The following is a 12,126-nucleotide window of genomic DNA, read 5'->3' on the forward strand; positions in this document are numbered from 1 at the left end:
GCTGTGTGGTGTGTGATCTGGTGTAGTAGAGTCACTGTCATCCACTGTAGCTGTGTCACCATCCTGTGCAGTGATTTCTTCCCGTTCCAAATCACTGTTTGTGTGCGGGGTCACCTCTAATTTGTCCTCCTCAGGATCAGGTGGTAGGCTATCTTCAGTTCTTTGGTAAGGGAAAAGCACAAAATTAGTTTGTGTAATAGTGCCCATTGATGTAAAAGCAAATATAAAATCACAATGCTATAGATGTTTCCTTGCCAAACAATAGCAGCTGCCTGTCTATTTCTGATAGATTTTTTGGACATAGCTTTTAGGCACAGCCCCTGAACAAGCATGGAGAAAAGCTGCACTGAGTAAACTTGGAATGGCTTAGCTAGATGTGTTTCAGGTGTGTGATGCAGACACTACTGCCGCCAAACATATCAACAGGACTGTCAGGCAACTGGTATGTTGGGTAATGAACAGTCCATATTCCTGTCATTTAAGATTCAGTTTAAAAAGTCCCTATTCCTTTAGAGGGTGTGGAATGGAGGGAACGATATTGCATGTCTTTTGGGACTGCCCCAGAGCACAGCGGTTCTGGGACTCATGGAAAACCATGATTCGGGAGGTGTTTGGCTTTCCGGTTTCGTTATCCGCCTCCCAGGCCCTGTTATATACCTTCAATGATGATGTGCCAGGTAGATTTAGGCCTTTATATAGATATATGCTACTAGCCGCTCAGTGGTCAATAGCCTTCAAATGGAAATCCACAGATCTAGAGTTATCACTAGTTACCCAACGTCTAGACCTAATGATGATAATTTTTATAGTATTGAGAATATGACAAGATTTGATCTCATTTGGGAACCCTGGAAAACATTTAGGAGTTCTTAACCTCCCTTGGACATATGTAATCATTTATTATAGAATGATATACAGGATTGGAATTATTCAGGACTCCGGTAACCAGATACCATATGCAGGAATGTATCTCGATAGCTTGTTCTTTCCTTTTTCTGTTTTCTGTCTCTTGTTTTTATGTATGTTTTTTTTAGTTCTATGTATGTGTCAGAGGGAGCAATATAATCATACATCAAGGGCGGATAGGACGGACTGACCCTTGGGATCTCAGAAGGAGGTACTAGATACCCCATTTCCCAGGCCGGACGGCCCAACTATCCCAGCTATGTCCTTCATATGCTCCCCCTTAATTTCTTGATGTTTAGTTGGTATGTTAATACCTTGTGTTTTATTTGTTCTGCTTTCAAAAGCTTTGTACATCTGTTGATCTGCTCAATAAAGCTGTTTAATACAAAAAAAAGTCCCTATTCCATTGTCAAATTAAGCTATGTCCTCCAATACATTCGCTTGTCTGATTGCAGATTATGCGTGACACACTAATTCAATGCATTGTGGGGCTAGTACTTCCTTCACTGTTGTCAAGGACAATTTTGACAACAGTGCAATAGGTTCACATTTGCGCCATACTTACTCAGCAGGTTCATGATGTTTTCGTAGAAATTCTAAGATGCCACAATATTTATATCTGGTCCTTTGTGAACTTCCAGACCCACTCTTGGATTCATTATATTGCTTTTCAAGCTCCTTTTTGTAACTATCTCTCACCGACTTCCATCTTATCCGCAGGAGGCCAACTAGGAATACAAATAAACATACATATTTTTTCTATTGTTTTGCAGATTTCTGGCAACATTGCATTCATATGCAGCACTTCATTACCAATTCCTCATGGGAAGAACTACAATCAGATACATAGTTTTGGACACCTGCAAATTGATCTGGAAAGTACTGCAGCCAGGATTTATGCCAAATCCTGATGTACTTATGTGGGAGGCTAACATGCAGCTTTTTTTGGCAGAAACATGATTTCCCTAACTGCCTTGGAGCAGTGGATGGGAAACATGTTCGACTGGTTATGCCTGCATTCACTGGCAGTCTGTATTACAATTATAAGAAATTTTTCTCACTTGTGCTCATGGCTGTGGTGGATCCCAATTTGAAATTTATATATGTGGATGTTGGCGCTTACGGTAGTTCCCATGATTCGTCAGTATTCCAGCACAGTCAATTTGGCTTGAAGCTTCGCACGGGCCAGATGACTTTACCACCACCATGCCCCTGGCCTGACACCTAAGAACCACCTTACCCGTGTGTTTTGTGGCTGATGAGGTTTTTGCACTGTCTGAACATGTAATGAGACCTTATGCACAAAGAGATCTGTCTGATAAAAAAAACTTGTCTTTAATAACCGCCTGACCAAAGCCAGACAAGTAGTAGAATGTGCTTTTGGAATTCTGGCTAACAAATGGCAGATTTATCACACTGCCCTAAAAATGCAACCACAGTATGCTATAACAGTTGTGAAGGCAACATGTATGTTGCATAATTATGTGAGAACACTAGATGGCATGACCATGGAGGAGGAGGAGATTACAAACAGTGCTCTGCAAAATTTACCACCTGCTACTTTACGTGGTCCGATTTCTGCCATTCAAAACAGAGACAAACTAGCAGATTATTTTGTGCCATAACATTATTCAATGACAAACCTGCAGGGTGCTATTTACTTTCATTACCTGATGATCATTATTGTAAAAATAAACATTAGTTGAACCTGGTTGTATGTCTATATCATTGATTCGACTCTTAACTTTAATATAGCACCCTATTTCATAATACATGTGCATACATACACACACATGTACCTGCTATTTCTAATGAGAGATAGCTATAGAGAGAACAACATTGCAACAGAGGCCTCAATTCACGGAGCATTATCAAACGTTTATCAAACACTTTATCAAACGTTTGATAATTTACCTCATGGGTAAAATCTCATTTTGAATTCACTAAGGTGTTATATATTTGTTGAACGTTTTATCGGTAAAACATTCGATAAATATATAACACCTTAGTGAATTTAAAATGAGATTTTACCCATGAGGTAAATTATCAAACGTTTGATAAAGTGTTTGATAAACGTTTGATAATGTTCCGTGAATTGAGGCCAGACATGTGATAATGACACTTCTAATTGGCAAATTAGTCATTTAGGGGAGAGGTGCTCACATACTGGCTATCATTAATGAAAGTGCTGTCGGTATGGAGCATCAGTGTGGGAAAAAAACGCTGGCGGTGTTTTAGACTTCTGGGTGGGCCTTTATAAAAAAGTATCCATGTGCGGTAGCAGTGCGGAGATTCCCTGAACTAGGCTGGCGGTAGGCTTGCGGAGACACGGAAGCTGCTGAGTTGATACATTTCTCCGTGTTCTGCTCTGCTGCAGCTGCCTGGGAGGTCTGAGTGTCTCCATTCACTTACATTGGTATTGCCACATCAGAGGGAGCGGTACTTCCTGACCTCACACCGCTTGCGGTGATCTTTTTGAATTAACATTTTGCTACATTTGTTCCGATAATCACCGCACAAGGCGTTGATTTATCACTGCTCGGTAGTGTCATTTTTTCATGCGGAGCCTTTATGAATGCTGACTTTGCTAAGTGGTCGGTAAAGTCAGCTGTTTTAAGCATTTCCGCATGCGGAAATGCTTTATGAATGATAGCCATTGTAGGCAGAGTGCAGGAATACAGAACTTAAAACACATACCATACAAATATACTTACTTTTTGAATCCTTGCCCTTTTGGCTCAAACTATTCAATTTTTCCCCCAGAAATTCTTTGGCAATGTTGTTCCAGATTTCATGAAGCCTTTGGTGGTCTTTATATCCAGGCAAAGTCTTGTCATAAAGTTCTGGGTTGTTTTGTATCTTAATTAAGTTTTCTGTGGTAAACCACCTTGCTGCCATCTTCCACCAGCGCTCTCTGCAATCCCTCATGCAAATCTGCCACACAGGAAGTACACTTTGACCTGGAAGTGCGCATTACTCTAAAAAAAATGCATCCACCTCAAAAACCGCTATATCAAGCGGTTTTACAGGCGTTTTGCATTTTTCCTATACTTAACGCATCCGAAATCCAAAAAATGCCTCACCCCGGGAGTATGCGTTTCAGCAAAACGCCTCCCGCTCTGGTGTGAACCACCCTATTGAGATACATTGACCAAACCGATCCGCAGCCGCAAGCGGATCTGAAAACGCTCAAAAAGCCGCTCGGTGTGCACCAGCCCTGAATAATCGCAAATACCTTGTTTTAAGAAGGCAATATTCTGTATATGTGCTGGCAGTGACCTGTGAGTCTGAGCAGCGGGTGACTACAGGTTACTAGAAAAGCGTTTAACCACTTGAGGACCCACCCTTTACCCCCCCTTAAGGACCAGCGCTGTTTGTTTGGATCTGTGCTGGGTGGGCTCTGCAGCCCCCAGCACAGATCCGCGGCCACACAGAGCGATCAGATCGCCCCCCTTTTTTCCCCCCTATGGGGATGATGTGCAGGGGGGGTCTGATCGCTCCTACTTGCAGGCATTTTGCGGGGGGGGCACCTCAAAGCCCCCCTCCGCGGCGACATTCTCCCCCCTCCCTCTCCTACCTTCTCCCCCGGGAGATCTGGGCTGCACAGGACGCTATCCGTCCTGTGCAGCCAGTGACAGGACGTCCCCTGTCACATGGCGGCGATCCCCGGCCGCTGATTGGCCGGGGATCGCCGATCTGCCTTACGGCGCTGCTGCGCAGCAGCGCCGTACAAATGTAAACAAAGCGGATTATTTCCGCTTGTGTTTACATTTAGCTTGCGAGCCGCCATCGGCGGCCCGCAGGCTATTCACGGAGCCCCCCGCCGTGATTTGACAGGAAGCAGCCGCTCGCACGAGCGGCTGCTTCCTGATTAATCAGCCTGCAGCTGGCGACGCAGTACTGCGTCGCTGGTCCTGCAGCTGCCACTTTGCCGACGCACGGTATAAGCGTGCGGTCGGCAAGTGGTTAAAGTAAACCCGATTTGAGAGTGATATGGAGGCTGACACATTGATTTCTTTTTAAGGCTAAACCCATGGCACACGGGAACAAGCATGCAGCAGATCAGGCATTTTTGATAATATTGTCAGAACTGACAAGATTAGCTGCATGCTTCTTTCTCGTTTCTGGTGTTATTCAGACACTACTGCAGCCAAATAGATCAGCAGGATTGCCAGGCAACTAGTGTTGTTAAATACGGGAGCCTCCATATCACTCTCCCCTCAGTTTCAATTTAAAGATAGAAAGCGCTGAGGAATTGCTGAACTGTGCACATGTGGAATTGAGATCCTCTGGCAGCAACTTTTTTTTTATTTATTTTTTTATGAATACCAGATTCACTTTGCTGAATAGGCCTAAGTTTCAGATTGTTACACAAAATGGCTGCTCCTGCTGTGTGGTAAAGGCTGCACGGGGCTCTTGTTCATTTCAGGCTTGCAAAATACAAAGAAGGAAGGGAGTGACAAATCCTGACATTGCTGCCTTCCAGAAAAGAACTGTAGTTTGCTTTGCCTCACCATCGACCTTTACACTGCCACCATCCAGGATATTTACCTACTCAGAATGTGGTATTTTTATAACAAGAAAAAGAATACCACCTTTAACACGTGAGCAATGAAAGCAGCCATCTTGGTTATGAAATAATGTATATCCCTTCACTTATGGTCATGGTGGTACGAAGGTTCTGCAGTGAACTACATGCTAATAATTGTTATTCATTTATATAGCACCATCATCTTCCATAGCACTGTACAATAGTATTACAAGTCAGGCTGCATGAGACAAAGGGAATACCAATTACAATCCAAAATGTTCTACAATATAAAAACAGCATATACAATAAACAGTAGGGGATAGAACCCTGCCCTTCCAAGCTTGCATTTCCCCTCTACATTTTTTGCACTGTATACACAGGGCCTGGTGAAAATCTGCCCTGCTTTTGGCAGATTGGATTCTGACACATAGGAGTCAGCACAACAGAGTTTGGGGTAATCTTCCCAATGGGGACACACACGATAAGTTGTCAGACCCTTTCCTACTTTATCCAAAAGTACTATTTTACTAAGAATGCATTCCTCCACAAACATTACTCCAGATATTTCTACTAGAATCTAGCTGTATTAAAGGGAATCTTAATTGAGGGCGGGGGGTTGGGGGAAAAGAGTTAAGCTGGGAATACACGGTACGTTTTTGAGCCATTAAGATGGCTTGATTGATAATTTCTGACATGTCTGATCTCCCAGAAACAACAAGTAGATTCCCAATTTAGAGAATATAGATATATAAAATATAACTTTTATTAGTTTGTCCTAAAAACACATTTAGTATATTTCCTATATGTACTCAATGAGGTAGGTGTATTTATATTAGTAATCAATGGATGACCTGCAGGTCCATATACTGTTTGATTCCACCTAGTCCTCAACAAAGATTGCTTAAAGTGCTATTTACAATTCCCCCCACCACAATCCAACATGTTTCAACCCCCTCTAATGGGGCCGTCGTCAGGGACAAAAGTGCTAAGTGCTAGGGTATAAGGTGCATAAGAATATCACATTGCAATCATTATATACAGAAAATAAAAAATGAGAGCTGTGCTCCCAAGCTCAGTCAAGCATCATGCTCTTCCTTGTTCACGCTCCCGTCAACTCCCTGCGCAGTACTAGATTTCTTGTACTGCGCATGCACAGGACGGTGATGGAAGCGTGAACAAGGATGCCTGCGGACAGGGCCACCAACTGGCCAGAAACTAAACTAGCTTGCTGTGGGGGACTGGAGGATAAGTATGCTCCGGCATGGAATTCCCAGGTATGTTAAGCCCCCCCCCCCAGTTAAATGGGAACTTCAGCCTAAACAAACATACTGTCATTAAGTTACATTAGTTATGTTAATTAGAATAAATAGGTAATATAATCTCTTACCCACCCTGTTTTAAAAGAACAGGCAAATGTTTATGATTCATGGGGGCTGCCATCTTTGTCATGGGGCAGCCATCTTTTTGGTTGAAAGGAGGTGACAGGGAGCAGGAGACACAGTTCCAACTGACCTGTGTCCTGATCACCCCTCCCAGCTGCACACGCTAGGCTTCAAATGTCAAATTCAAAATGTAAAAAAAAAAAAAAAAATTGCACCAAAACAGCAGAACGAGAACAACATCATCAGAAATCCCATCATGCTTTGCACAGCATTAGGGGAAAAATGCCTGGGCATTTTTTTTTGTGCAGCTAAAAATGAGGCTTGTATAAGAGAAAAAAAAGGTCTGATGCTGTGAAACAGTTAAAGAAACACCAGGCCTTTCCAGTGCTGCTGAGTCAATTTTTAGTCTGGAGGTTCACTTTAAGGTTCCCTTTAATAAGCTAGGCTCTTAGCAACACACACTATGCATAGAAAATGTCTGACATTGTTTAACTTATACTACAAAGTGCTGCCTAGCATAATCACTATACAAAAGATCTATCATACCCGATATACCTGCAAAATAACTGCCACCACTGCTTTCATCATGTTACAAATAGGTCACTGCACTCTGCTAAATCCCTCTTGTACTCATTAAATATCTAAAATAACTGTAATCAAACAGATCTACCACAAATAATCCGGTTTACTCAGGCTTGGTTCACACATTAAAAAAAAAAAGTGTCTGGTCCAGCCCTGTCAGTTTGTATGCGTATACTCAGTATGGCCTGCTGCACACCAGAGGAGTTTTTCTGAGCGTTTTGAGTTTTTGAAACCTCCTGCTAATGTTATTGTCACAGGAGCCCTAGTGGTCAGACCGCGAAATGCCTTCCAAACGGTGCCAGCGCACGGATCGTGCGAACTCTGGTCGCAGTCAATGTGTAGGAACCGTTGGGAATTGGCCGCAAACAAACCAGAAGGGAGCCTGTGAGGTACGGTAATAACAACTTTACACAGGGTTTTTCAGGGTATCTGCCACCACCTCTGTTTTCTGAGACAGGGGAACTCACTAACTGGCTATTTCTCGACCTGCAAATAAAACGGTTAAAACACGCTGTATTCTGTCTAGCTAGCAACAATACAATAGTAGCGTCTCTTCAGAGATCTGAGTTCAGTTCCTGTGTATGCTGAATAATAGGGCAGCTGGAACAACAACTGACTATAGCGTCGGTTCATCGAAAGCAATATAAATAATTAATATATACAGAAAATTATTAAAATCAACAATTATTGAGACATGAGATAACACAGTATGAAAATAAAGGGGAGAAAAAAATACTTAGTTTCATGGAAAATGTCCTTTTGTGGGAAAATCATCAAGTCCTTGAGTTCAAGTTCCGCAGAGTTCTTTGTTTCAGCTAAGTTCAATCAAAATGGCCACCACTTGTTCCTCACGGTGGCCGTGTGTTCATGAAGGTGGAAAAATGGAGGAATAATTAGCCCGGGCAGCTCATGTACTTTTAATGGAGCTGCTTTCAGAGGCGGGCTTCCAGAGTCGGCCCCCGGGCCAGACTATGGTAATCACATCTGGGCAGGGGCTTTCACAAGCCCCATAAACCTGACATTTCCTTAGACTGACCTACGCGGCCGGCACACAAATAATAATTACATATTCTCGATCCCCAAAACCTACCGATTAATATGATACCTTGGATGCGGGTGTTAGGGCGTATGGTTACCGAGGGGTCCATAATTCCTTAACCGAACGAGGTATGATCATGATTTGTATACCGAGACGTTGGTCCAATTTCAACGAATCCGAATACACTCCTCCCACCTCTGGGTGATACTCGGTTTTTCTTTAATAAGCAGAAACCATACATCACATGCATCACCATTTTAAACCATGGAGACAGTTTGGCTGGGTAGTCTGATCTCCTGCTGTGAGCTCATCCTGTCTTTTCCCAAAAGGCAGAGTGAGCTCTTTGCTGGCTCCTGGGGGAAGCTTCCTTCTAGCTGAAAAAACTTTTGGTGTTTTACACCTCTGGCTAATTAACATCTAGGTGTCACCTGGTTCCCAGAACAGAAAAGGGAATTCATGCCTCCATGTTATTCTGCCTTCCACAGGGAATATAAAAGAGAGATACCGAGAGCCCGATATGGTGTAGTACGTATTGGAAACAAGGAGGAATAGTGATAGTAAGTAATATACTCACAAACATGGGTTACCACTCAGGCAACCACTGTATATGCAGGTGGGGAGATTAGACCTGTCCCCACTCAGGAATAAGATGTCGCTCTCTGAAGAAGGAAAGGAGGGTGTATCACCCTTCCACCAGGGGTGGATATCTTGACGAATGGATGTACAGAGGCGCCAAAAGGATAAAAGTATGCTAAACAGTTTAAAATATTCGGGTGGCGGTGGTGGGCCGACCACTCCCAAATAAACACGATGCCATCGTTTGAATTAAAGACAATTTATTCACATACTCCCAGAACAATGTCGCAACGCGTTTCACAGGCACAATCCCGCTTCATCAGGCATTAAACAAACGGAGTATCACAGCTAGTGGTCCAGTATACGCTTGGCACCTCTGTGTATGTGAATAAATTGTCTTTAATTCAAACGACAGCATTGTGTTTATTTGGGAGTGGTCGGCCCACCACCGCCACCCGAATATTTTAAACTGTTTAGCATACTTTTATCCTTTTGGCGCCTCTGTACATCCATTCGTCCACAGGGAATATGTCCAAGCTAATTAACACCTCCCCCCAGGCTTTTACAGGGATTCTCTCTGCTGAGAAAAGACTGTAGATGCTCCTACACAATCAATCCAGATTCTATTGATCTGAAGCGCAATCGATGCAGAGAATCGAGTGCGATCACTTTTTCTTCACGGGCGGTTCCAGGACGCGTCTGCGGCCTTGCAACCGTCCGTGACAGTTATACTATGTGTCTATGCACACTGGATCGATGAGGTTTTGTTAAAAAAAAAAAACAAAAAAAAATACCATAACATTACATTGGGAAGAGCTTTTGAAACCTCTAGCGTTTGGGGAGCTTTTCTGGTGCGTCTCAGCCCTATATGAGCATTCCACAACCTGTGATACATTTCAGAATGTGAATCGGAGTGAGGAAATTTTTTGCAATGGGCAAACACTAACTAAATAATTTATACTTTAATAATAAAATGGCTTTCTTCCCATTGCCTTTATATAAAAAGAAAGCTATCATTATGAAGCAAAATCCTTTGCCCTTGGGGAATGTCATTGTGTCTCATAAGCTGAGTGCCAGTTTCAGTGCCTCTTAAAGAGATTCTGAAGCGAGAATAAAACTCGCTTCAGAGCTTATATTCAGAGCTTATATTCAGCAGGAGCATGTGTGCCCCTGCTAAAACGCCGCTATCCCGCGGCTGAACTGGGGTCCTTTACATCCCAAATCCCCCCTTGCATAAACTACGACCAACTTGGTCATAGATTTTGCTGCTGCTGGAGGCAGGGCTAACGGCTGCAGCCCTGCCTCTCAATGCGTCTATCAGCGGCGCATCGCCGCCTCTCCCCCACCCCACTCAGCGAAGGAAGACAGAGGGGCGGGCGAGAGGCGGAGATACGCGCTGACAGACGCGTGTAAGGCAGGGCTGCGGCTGTTAGCCCTGCCTCACCAGGAAGACATCCCCGCAAAGAACGGAGGGGATTTGGGAGGTAAGGGACCCCCGTTCAGCCGCAGGATAGCGGCGTTTTAGCAGGGGCACACATGGTCCTGCTGAATATAAGAGCTGAAGCGAGTTTTATTCTCACTTCAGACTCTCTTTAAAAGGAATCATCAGGGAAAAATAAAGGAAATCTGATTTACTTACCTGGGGCTTTCTCCAGCCCCTCGCAGCTGTCTGTCCGTCACAGAAAGCTCCGCTCTCCGCCGCCGGCCCAGGGTCCCCGCACGGTGCAGAGGATGACCTTGAGGTCGTCCTTACTGCGCCTGCGTGAATCGCCGCTGTCAATCAAGCCCACATTGTCCGTGCCTGCAAACAATGTGGGCTTGATTGACAGCGGTGCTTCACGCAGCCGCAGTAAAGACGTGCTCTGCACCGTGCGGGAACCCTGGGCCAGAGGCTGCGAACAGAGCTGTCAGCGTGGGACAGACAGCTGCGAGGGGCTGAAGAAAGCCCCAGGTAAGTAATTCAGATTTCCCTTATTTTTTTTCCTGATCATTCCTTTAAGCATTACTGTAGATTGACTGACTTGGAACAATTGTGCAGTTTATAAGTAGGCCAAGCTATCTCATCAACAGACTATTACCTTAAAGTGGACCCAAATTAAAAATACCTGATTTCAGAAATAAAATCTATTTTCTAACTTATTATAATAAATAGCAGCCTTTTTTCAGCTGCATGATGACAAATATAAAATATTTTACATTTATTGGAGGAACCCCTCCCTTCCTTTCATATTGCCGGGACAGATTCCGGCAGACTGGTGGAGGAGATAAAAACAAAAACACAGGCTGCTACTGATGGTGTCACAGGGGAGGTGATCTCAGCTTGCGTGAGATTTCACATAGACGACGCCCCTGTGAGGGAGGGTAGCTGATGACAAACACACCCATGATCTAAAACCTCCTACTAAGCTCAGAAGTAATCGCCTGTATAACCCTAGTTATGAAAAAGAGAAGGGTGAAAAGCATGCACTGAAATGCTCATAGGCTTAAAGGAGTGTTTATCTTTGTATGCGACAGAGTGGTGCAACTAAATATTTTGAATTAAAAAAAAAAAAAAAAAAGTTTGGTTTGGGTCCGCTTTAACCCAGGTTCACAGTGGTGAGTTGCAGCATAACAGCCGCATCCCAACCCACTGCATGCAGTGCATTACCGCAAATTGCACATGTTAAAGAGACACTGAAGCGAAAAAACAATGATGATATTATGATTTGTATGTGTAGTACAGCTAAGAAAAAAAACATTAAGATCAGATACATCAGTCTAATTGTTTCCAGTGCAGGAAGAGTTGAGAAACTCCAGTTGTTATCTCTATGCAAAAAAGCTATTAAGCTCTCCGACCAGTGGAGAGGGCTGTTATCTGACTTTTATTATCTGAACTGTAATTGAACTGTTTACTTTTCCTCTAGCAGAGAAGAGTTTATTACTTCACAGACTGCTCTGAAAGACTCATTTTGAATGCTGAGTGTTGTGTAATCTGGACATATTATAGAGTGATGCAATGTTAGAAAAAACACTATATACCTTAAAATAAAAATATGAGAATATTTTCTTTGCTGCTAATCTTCTAGTAATTATTCATAGTACACAACCAATTCATTATATCATATATTTTT

This window comes from Hyperolius riggenbachi, chromosome 9, assembly GCF_040937935.1.
Source record: "Hyperolius riggenbachi isolate aHypRig1 chromosome 9, aHypRig1.pri, whole genome shotgun sequence".
Taxonomy (NCBI): Eukaryota; Metazoa; Chordata; class Amphibia; order Anura; family Hyperoliidae; genus Hyperolius; species Hyperolius riggenbachi.